This window comes from Cannabis sativa, chromosome 8, assembly GCF_029168945.1.
Source record: "Cannabis sativa cultivar Pink pepper isolate KNU-18-1 chromosome 8, ASM2916894v1, whole genome shotgun sequence".
Classification (NCBI taxonomy): domain Eukaryota; kingdom Viridiplantae; phylum Streptophyta; class Magnoliopsida; order Rosales; family Cannabaceae; genus Cannabis; species Cannabis sativa.
The window spans coordinates 39374171-39383209 of record NC_083608.1 but is presented as its reverse complement, the minus strand read 5'-3'; the positions used below and the strand labels follow the sequence as shown (position 1 = coordinate 39383209).

General features: G+C 38.1%; 1 non-coding gene across 1 annotated transcript; it reads right to left on the bottom strand.

The window, feature by feature from the left end:
- Positions 1-6006: 6006 nt before the first annotated feature.
- LOC115701625 (small nucleolar RNA R71) lies at positions 6007-6113 on the bottom strand. The gene has a single exon (XR_009684262.1). It is a non-coding gene; the product is annotated as a small nucleolar RNA R71 (small nucleolar RNA).
- Positions 6114-9039: the final 2926 nt, after the last annotated feature.

The window sequence follows — 9039 nt, the reverse complement described above, 5'->3', positions numbered from 1 at the left end:
GACTAAGTGTTGAAATAGTGAGGAAAAGGGAATATAAGCCATATAACACATTTTATTTTCAGCCAACAAATAAATAAAATAAACACTTAACATTTATTTTCCATTTCATAAATCACATAAGACAAAAATACTAATGGGGCAAAAAGACCATTTTGCCCCTCCACCATAAAATCATGAAAATCATACTAAAGGGGTATTTTTGGGACATTCTAAATTCCCGGCCATTCCCGACATTCCCAATGTCTAAACCCGCCCCCAAAATACTAACATACTAAGTTGTGATTTCTACTGAGCCAAACGCCGCGTTCCAAAATACCGGACACCGGAAATGCGAAATATAAAAACTGCTGAAGACATAATTATGCATATCTGAATTCCATAAATATCCATGATAAATTATTTAAATAGCTATAAATAATTTCATGATTAACATAAATAACTGCTAATTTCCAAATTAACTAAGCGGGCTTTACATCAAGTTTTGGTAAAATAAGTTCACACACCACCTATGTCTAAAGGTGAGCATGTTATCATCATGAACATGCTCAAACGAACGATCCAACATGCAGTGCTCAATGTACTCCATGGCAAACATTCCACAATCGCCACTACGAGATTTACCTTATATTCGTTTGTGGTACAACTTCAGAGGTAACTCTTCTATAATGTAGTGGTAGGAGCTGGCTGAGATCACCGCAATCAACCGGAAGTACATAATTATTCAGTTCAAAATAACCACTAGCTCGAATTAGATTTGCAAATAGCTCGCCGTAAGGCTTCAAATATGACTCATGTTCTGCTCAGTGGTGGCACCGATATCACAATCATTTACAATAATCTCCCAGTTATCAATATCCACCTCAACTGCCACCCAGTGGTGCTCTTTGGGAAGGTTCAACACAAATTAGATATAATCTTGGTTCTCCCAACACGGCAAGTGTCTGTGCTCTAGCCCCAGCACATAATTAATAACGGCCTCATCCCATTTCATCTTGCTCTTGTCACCTTCATAATAATTCCAATATATGGAGAATATTTATGGAGTAGATGTGTCCAAAACTACACATTTTCGAGTGTACACTTCTAGATAGAAGTTCTGTCTTCTTCTCAATAAGTGTGCCGTGACATCAATTTGTTGTATTTCCAAAAAAAAAAAAGTTAGACAGATATCGCATATATGTCGCACAAAACTCGCATGAAATCGCACAAGAGAAATCAAAAAACAGTTTCATTAATCGCACAAAAGTCACATATACATCGCACAGAAGTCGCACAAATAATACATAAATAAAAGAAGTGCATAAATTGCATGAAATCGCACAGAAGTCGCACAATAATCGCATTATGTTGATAATATTGCAAACTAATCGCATATAAATCATTGTAAACTCGCACAAAAATTTAAAAATACAATAAATTTATTCAGTTAAGAAATAACTTGCAGCATCGTCGAGCCATTCTCCCTGCACCATTAATTTGACCAACCAGGATCGATTGTGTAATGACCGCTTTAGTAATGTGGATTAGAAAAGGCAATTAGCACTAATTTTTATTATTTTTTTATTATTTGTGAATTAATTTTAAATGTGGACCCCAATATTTAGAAATAAATATTAGAGTTATAATTTCTCAATTCCGGAGATTTTATTAAACTCTAGGGGTATTATTTAGTTTATATGTGAAATATGTTAATTTTGTAATTTTTGCTCGGCGACAACTAAAAATGCGATGGATGGCTAGATTGATCACATGGGTAAGTTTAGAACCCTATTTCATAGTGGGAAATAATTTAGAGAAATTAAATTATCGGGATTGAGCGGGGTTATGGAAATTGACCATTTTACCCCTAGCTTTAGAAATACCCTAGTTTTAAGTCTAAGGGCATTTTAGACATTTTGTTTAATGGTGGATTAGGTGGCTGCCATGAGTGTGTGACACCTAGCACATTACTTTTCAGCAAGATTTAATTAGAAACCCTTTGAGAAATTAAGAGATAAAGAAGAAAAATTGGAAAATTGGATTATCTCTTGAGCTCACTCTCTCTTGCTTTCGGCTGGGACAAACCAAGGACCAAAACCAGAATTTTCATCTTGTTTTTCTGGGATTTAGCAAGGAATCAAGGAGGATTTAACCAAGGTAACTTTAGTTGCTCTCTAGTTATGTTTTTTCTCAATTTTTTCTTAGTTTAAAGAGGTGATTTGTTAGGTTAGTGGCTGTTAGGTTTAGAAATGATTTGGATTTAGTTGTTATGCTCAATATTGATTGATTTAAGGTTCTAGCTGCTGGTTTTGATGCTTGATAATGATTCTAAGCAAGCTTGAGTTTTGAAACTCAAGCTTTGAGCTTTAATGGCATAATTTGATTTGTTGGTTTGTTCTGTGATTTATTGGTTGGAAATGGATGTTTATGCATTGTATAGGTATACTGGAGAGTTTGGTAAAATTTGGGGTTGAATTGAATTAAGGGGGATAATTTTTGGTTCCCGGCGGCGAACCGAATTCGGTTACGGGAGGCCGGTACCAGCCGGTCGGCCGGTTGGTGACCCCGAAACGGATTGCGGTTGGGAGCCGTCTGCTGTTGGGGAATTTCCAGAACCCTAGTTTTGGCCAATTTTGAGATATTTAGGGTATTGCCATGAGGTTTATCGATAGGGAAACTTTTAGTTTCAAGTTTAAGTCCCGGAAAGTGATTTAGCGAGTCACTCATCTGTGTTGCAATTATTGTGATTAGGGCGTCCATCTAGCACGTGAATTCCGTTCGTGTGCCTGGCCAAAGACACTTGAATTCGGAAAACAGGTAAGAACTGTGTATAACGTATGATGTGATTATCTGAATGTGTGTATATGTGTTTATATATGCATGCTTGAATTATGTTAAGCACTACCAACACTTGTATGAATAAGTTATAGAGTGTATTGGTACAGTGATTGTTGTGATTGTGAGTACGATACAGTGATACCAACACAAGCATGGGAAAATGCTAAGGTGTGTGGTACATCACTCAGTGTTACTCAGTGATCGGGGTAAACCCTACCAACACTTGTACAGTGAGGTACGATGTGTATGTGGTATAGTGGTTGTACCCTGGTATTGAACGTGCATACTCATTTGTTAAGCTCTGTAAATAGGTGTATGGGCGCCTATTTACAGGTCGGAAATTATATGGTATGTTATATGCATTTCTTACTGAGTCTGTTGACTCACAGTTTCTGCTTCCATGTGTAGGTAAAGGAAAGGCGAAGGCTGAACAAGAATGAACCTGAGCTCGGGTGAGATTGTACATATCAAGCGGCGCGACCTGGAGTGTTCGGTCTCGGGACATTTGGGAGTTATATTTTGAAAGTCGCTGATGACCTGAAAATTATGTATTTTGAAATGTAAAGTTTAAACAGTATATTTTACAAAGTTTGAAATCGGGATCCCGGAATTTGTAAATATTATATTATATTACAAGTTTAATATTTAAAGCAAAAAGTTTTAATTTGACACGTTTTTCGAGAAATTTCTTTGATTAGCAAAGATTGCATAATAATTGAAAAAGCACTGTAGCGTGCCTTAGCATTAGGGCGTTACAATTTTGGTATCAGAGCCGCCAGGTTTGTCTACCGAAGCTTGCTATGATATGTACAATCTTCATCAGAGAAAGCTCGGTTCACGATTCAGTAAGCCCGTACTTGTTTAGTATTTTAAATGAATGTGAAAGCATGTTAGGAAGCATATTAGATTTAAATTAAATATATTTTTTTAAAAAAAAAAGAAAAGAAAGTGTGTTGCCTTTAAGTTATTAAGAGCGGTGTTAATTTTGATCGCTGTCTAACCTGCCTGGCTTATGGATTCGCAGGCTAAGTCCTATTAAATGGACGCCCCGCGAAATATAAGAAGTCAGGGTGGCATGGTTGAGACCGGAGGCGGTCAGGGGAATCCTCAAAATCCTCGTGGTCGCGGCCGTGGCCGTGGCAGAGCTCAGGGTGGTCGCCCTGTAAATCCACCTCAAGCTCCTCCTGATTGGGAGCAAAGATTTGCTGAGATGCAAGATAGAATCCGCCAGCAAGATGAAGAGATCCAAAGGTTGAGGCAGCAGGGTCCTCCTGCTGTTAGGCTATTTTTAGCCTATGTTTTGGATCCAATTTATGTGCATTCTTAGCTGTGTTGGGACGGAATTACGCTTGTTTTCTATGTTTTCAGGTTCTTTGGAGTAAAAGAGGTCTCGGGTGCATAAATTCACTGAAAAACGTGCTGAGCCGAAGAAAAACTTCATTTGCTGAGTTTTTGCATATCTGGCCGCGGCGATGAAGAGTCTCGCCGCGGCGAGATACGAGAAACAGAAACTGCCTAATTTTGGCACATTCTCGCCGCGGCGAGAGGAAGTGTGGCCGCGGCGAGATCCCGTACGGACCGGGGGTAATTTCGTCCATCGAACCCTAAATTTCAAGTATAAATAGAAAACTGCGATTGGAAGTCAGAGAGAGCGATTTGGAACCCTAAAACACAGCTGAGAGCGGCAGGAAGAGCGTAGAGATTCAAGTGAAGATCCAGAATTCACCCTTAAACAGTTCTTTTCTTTATTCCTCTTTAATTTATTAATGTTGAATATTGCTATAGGAATGGTTATGGATTTGTTTCTGAACTAAATTTCCCATTTAGGGAGGATGATGATTGTTGTTTAATGTTTTCCTAGTTAATGTTTAATTACCATTCCTCAATTCTTGTGTGTGTGAAATTATCTTAATTTGTGTTTAATTTCATGTTTAAGACTGATCACCTTGTGCATGCTCTATGATCTCAATTCAAAATCTGAAAAGTGAGAATTGAGAATGCTAAAATTAAGATAATCAATGTTCTATGTGAAACGAAAGTATTCACATGACTTATGTGACGAGTAGATTATTGCTTAATGCTGATTTCATGTTAGTTTAGTTAAGGAATTAATTAGATAACATGTGATTTAGAATCTAGAAGATCTGAAAGGAGCTAGGTTATTTCATAATCTGTCATTCACTCCAAGAATAGGATAGTAATTAATCATTAACACTTTGGGTAAACAACAACAGGATTCTCCTCCCTATTGCCTCATCTTGCTCAACTTTAAAGTGTGTTATTAAGTTTTCTGAATTTCTTTCATATTTTACTGCTTTTAAATCATAATTGCTTTTGATTGACCGAATAGAATCATAAGTATAATTTAGTGGTACTTAATCCAATTCCCTGTGGGATCGACCTCACCTGTGTGAGATTTACTACTTGATTGCGTATACTTGCGTAGCGTTTAAAAATATAGCAACAAGTTTTTGGCGCCGTTGCCGGGGAATTGTTTAAAGATTAATATTACATAAAATTATACTAACTTCTACTTTGGTATATTTTCTCTTGCTGATTTTTCTAACCTTTTTCTTGCAATATTTTCTTTATTTATCTCAGGAATCCTAAGTGCATGCGCCGTCAAGGACAATCAGTCATATTACCAGTTGATCCTGAAATTGAGAAAACCTGCAGGAAGAATCGAAAGAACAAGAGGCAAGAAAGAGTTTCAGCAACTGCTGAAACATCAGAGATCATGGCTGCCAATGTGAACAATAATGCTGGAAACAATGGGGGTAATAACGGTAATAATGGAGGTGCCGTGGAAGATCAAGCTAATGGCCGTAGCTTGAGAGATTACATTCTCCCTACTCTGACGGGAGTGCAGTCATGTATCAGGCCACGGCGATGGATGCAAACAATTTCGAGATTAAGCCTGCCATCCTTCAAATGGTGCAGTCTTCAGTTCAGTTTGGTGGTCTCCCTTCTGAAGATCCTAATTTGCATCTCTCTAACTTCATGGAACTTTGTGAAACTTTTAAGGTAAATGGAGTTAGCGATGATGCCATTCGACTGAGATTGTTTCCATTCTCACTGAGAGAGCGAGCCAAGAGTTGGTTGATCTCCTTGCCACCAAATTCTATAGCAACATGGACAGACTTAGCAACAAAATTTCTGTCTAAATTCTTCCCTCCAGCAAAGTCTGCAAAGCTAAGAGGAGAAATAAACAACTTCTGTCAGCAAGATAATGAATCTCTCCATGAGGCTTGGGAGAGGTTTAAAGATCTAATCAGAAAATGCCCTCATCATGGTATAGAGAAGTGGATGCTGGTTCACAACTTTTATAACGGGCTGGTTGGTAATACTAGAACTTTAATAGATGCGGCGGTAGTGGAGCTTTTATGAGAAAGAGTGCTAATGAGGCTTACGATCTATTAGAGGAGATGGCTCTAAATAATCGGCGGTGGCCAATCGACGGGAGTCAAACTAAGAAAGTAGCTGGTGTGCTAGAGGTTGATGCCATCACAAAGTTGACAGCTCAAGTTGAGGCCTTGACAAAGCTGATTGCAGGGCAAGCTAAACAAGCCCAAGTTATTTGTGAGATATGTGGAGGCAACCATCACTTTTCAGAGTGTCAGGCAGATGTGGATAATGTGCCAATGGATCAAGCAAAAGCCATTGGGAACTACTCCCAAAATAATAATTATGGGCACAACCAACAGGGGTTCTACCAGCAGAGAAATCAGCCCCAACAAAACCAACAACAAAGTCCTAGTGGCTCCAATATCCAAGCTGATTTATTGCTCCAATTCATGATGGAGACTAGAGCCTCTATTAAAACTCTAGAAACTCAAATGGAACAATTGTCTACTCAAGTGGCAAACCAAGCTCAAGGAAATTCACCTAGCACTAGTGAGGCAAAAGGAAAAGAGCAATGTAAAGCAATTTCTTTGAGGAGTGGAAAGAGTTATGAAGGACCTAATGGCAAGCAACCAGTTGAAGATGGGGTTCAGGATCAACAGGCACAGATGCCGGCACCAAAGGAAAAGAAGGCTACTGATAGCCCTGCACCACCACAACAGTCTCCACCAATCAGTATTGATTATCATGTGAAGATACCTTATCCTCAGAGACTCCGAAAGACCAATCTAGACAAGCAGTTCACCAAGTTTCTAGAAGTCTTCAAAAGACTTCACATTAACATTCCTTTTGCTGAAGCTCTAGAGCAGATGCCAAGTTATGTGAAGTTTATGAAGGAAATTTTGTCAAAGAAGAGGAAGATGGAAGACTATGAGACAGTGGCTCTTACTGAAGAGTGCAGTGCGGTCCTACAAAAGAAACTACCACCCAAGCTAAAAGATCCGGGTAGTTTCAACATCCCATGCTCAATAGGGGGTTCTATACAAACAAAAGCTTTATGTGATCTGGGAGCCAGTATCAACTTAATGCCCCTATCAATGTTCAAAAGATTAAAATTAGGGGAAGCCAAACCCACAACAGTTACTTTACAAATGGCAGATCGGTCTTTGACTCATCCTCGGGGTATAATTGAAGATGTCTTGGTAAAGGTTGGTAAGTTCATCTTCCCTGCTGATTTTTTAATACTGGACATGGAAGAAGATGAGAATATTCCTATCATCTTGGGAAGACCATTCCTAGCAACGGGAAGAGCATTAATTGATGTACAGAAGGGGGAGTTAAAGTTGCGTGTTCAAAAAGAAGAAGAGACTTTCAAAGTATTTGCTGCAACTGAAATTCCTACTTGTTGTCGACTGGAAGTTGTAAAAGATGGTCGAGAAGTCACTACCAACAAGACGAAAGGGAAGTCTAAAGAACGATTTCGAACTGTTCGACGACGTATGAAAAGACTGTTGTGTGGGAAATATGAAGGTGACTCTCAATCTAAGGAAAGCTTTAAAATTTGCAACATTGGAGGTCAGTTTTCTTCGTTTGGCACAAAGGCTCTCATGGATGCGAGAGGTGGATTCTACCCGCCACCACCTCCACCGCCATACTGATGTGGCGCTCAGGTAAGTTTCTCTCACCCTGGTTTATTTTCATACATTGGGGACAATGTGCATTTTAGTTTGGGGGGAGAGACTTAAATTTTTCAGTTTATTTGTTTAGTTTGTTTTAGTTTTTTTTAGTCTTGTGTGATAGCTAAATTGAAAGATTGATTGAATTGTTGTTATTCACTTGTGCAATGGATTAAAACATAACTGTGTGCTTGACTTGCAACTGTTTGAATTAAGATGGATGTGTGCTAGGAAGTGATTCATGTAGATTTAAAGCATTTGTTATTCTCACATATCACCTCTGTTCTATTTGGTTGGTGGAATGATTGAATGAACATGAAATAGAATTTGTTTGACATACTCTCTTGAAGCGAAATCCTTGATGATTTTTGTTTGGAAAGTGATTTAGGCAAGTTTTCTTTGGAACGATTGAGCCTTTCAAGCCTACCTGAAAAAAAATTTTCCTTAGTATACCCAAAGTTGAGCCTTAGCCTGTTTTAAAATTTTTCACCACTTCACGGAGCTGAATTCGTTATTCTAAACTCTTTTTCACCCTGAACATATTTTGTTATGCCATAAGCCTTGAAACAAGTTTGGGGGGGAAATAAGTGCTGTAAGTGAAAAAAAAAAAAAAAAAAAAAAAAAAGAAAAAAAATGTGTCTTCTTGAAAAAAAAGTTAAGAAAATTATGAGGTGCACGCACAAGAAAAAATTGCAATCTCTTATTTCTGTTTTTGGGATATATGGAAAGAAAGCAAAATAAATGTCTAGGCTTGCTTGGTTAATAGTGCTTATGGTATAGTATAGCCTAAATGACTTCTCATCTACCCATGTACCTAAGCCATGTGATTTTAACCGAAAAAGACCTATTGATTCCAGGTAGAAATTTGTCAACATTAGTGGAGAGAGGTATGTCATTCAAACTTATTGATCATGTGTTAGTGGGATGTTGGAAAGTTAGAACAGTTGTGATATTGATGGGAGTTGCGATGCTTTATGTTTGTATGAATTACTTACTTGTAAACTGCACATTCAACTTAGTTCTTAGAGTTGGCAAGTTGAAATTCTGGTTATTGAGGGATTGAAGTTGTGCAGGTGGTGGTAACAATTTAATTGTTGGAAAGTTCAGCTATCATTTTTAGTTTTTTTTAGTTTAGTCTTAGTTTACTCGGGGACGAGTAAAGAGTCAGTTTGGGGGAGTTTGTTAGGCTATTTTTAGCCTATGT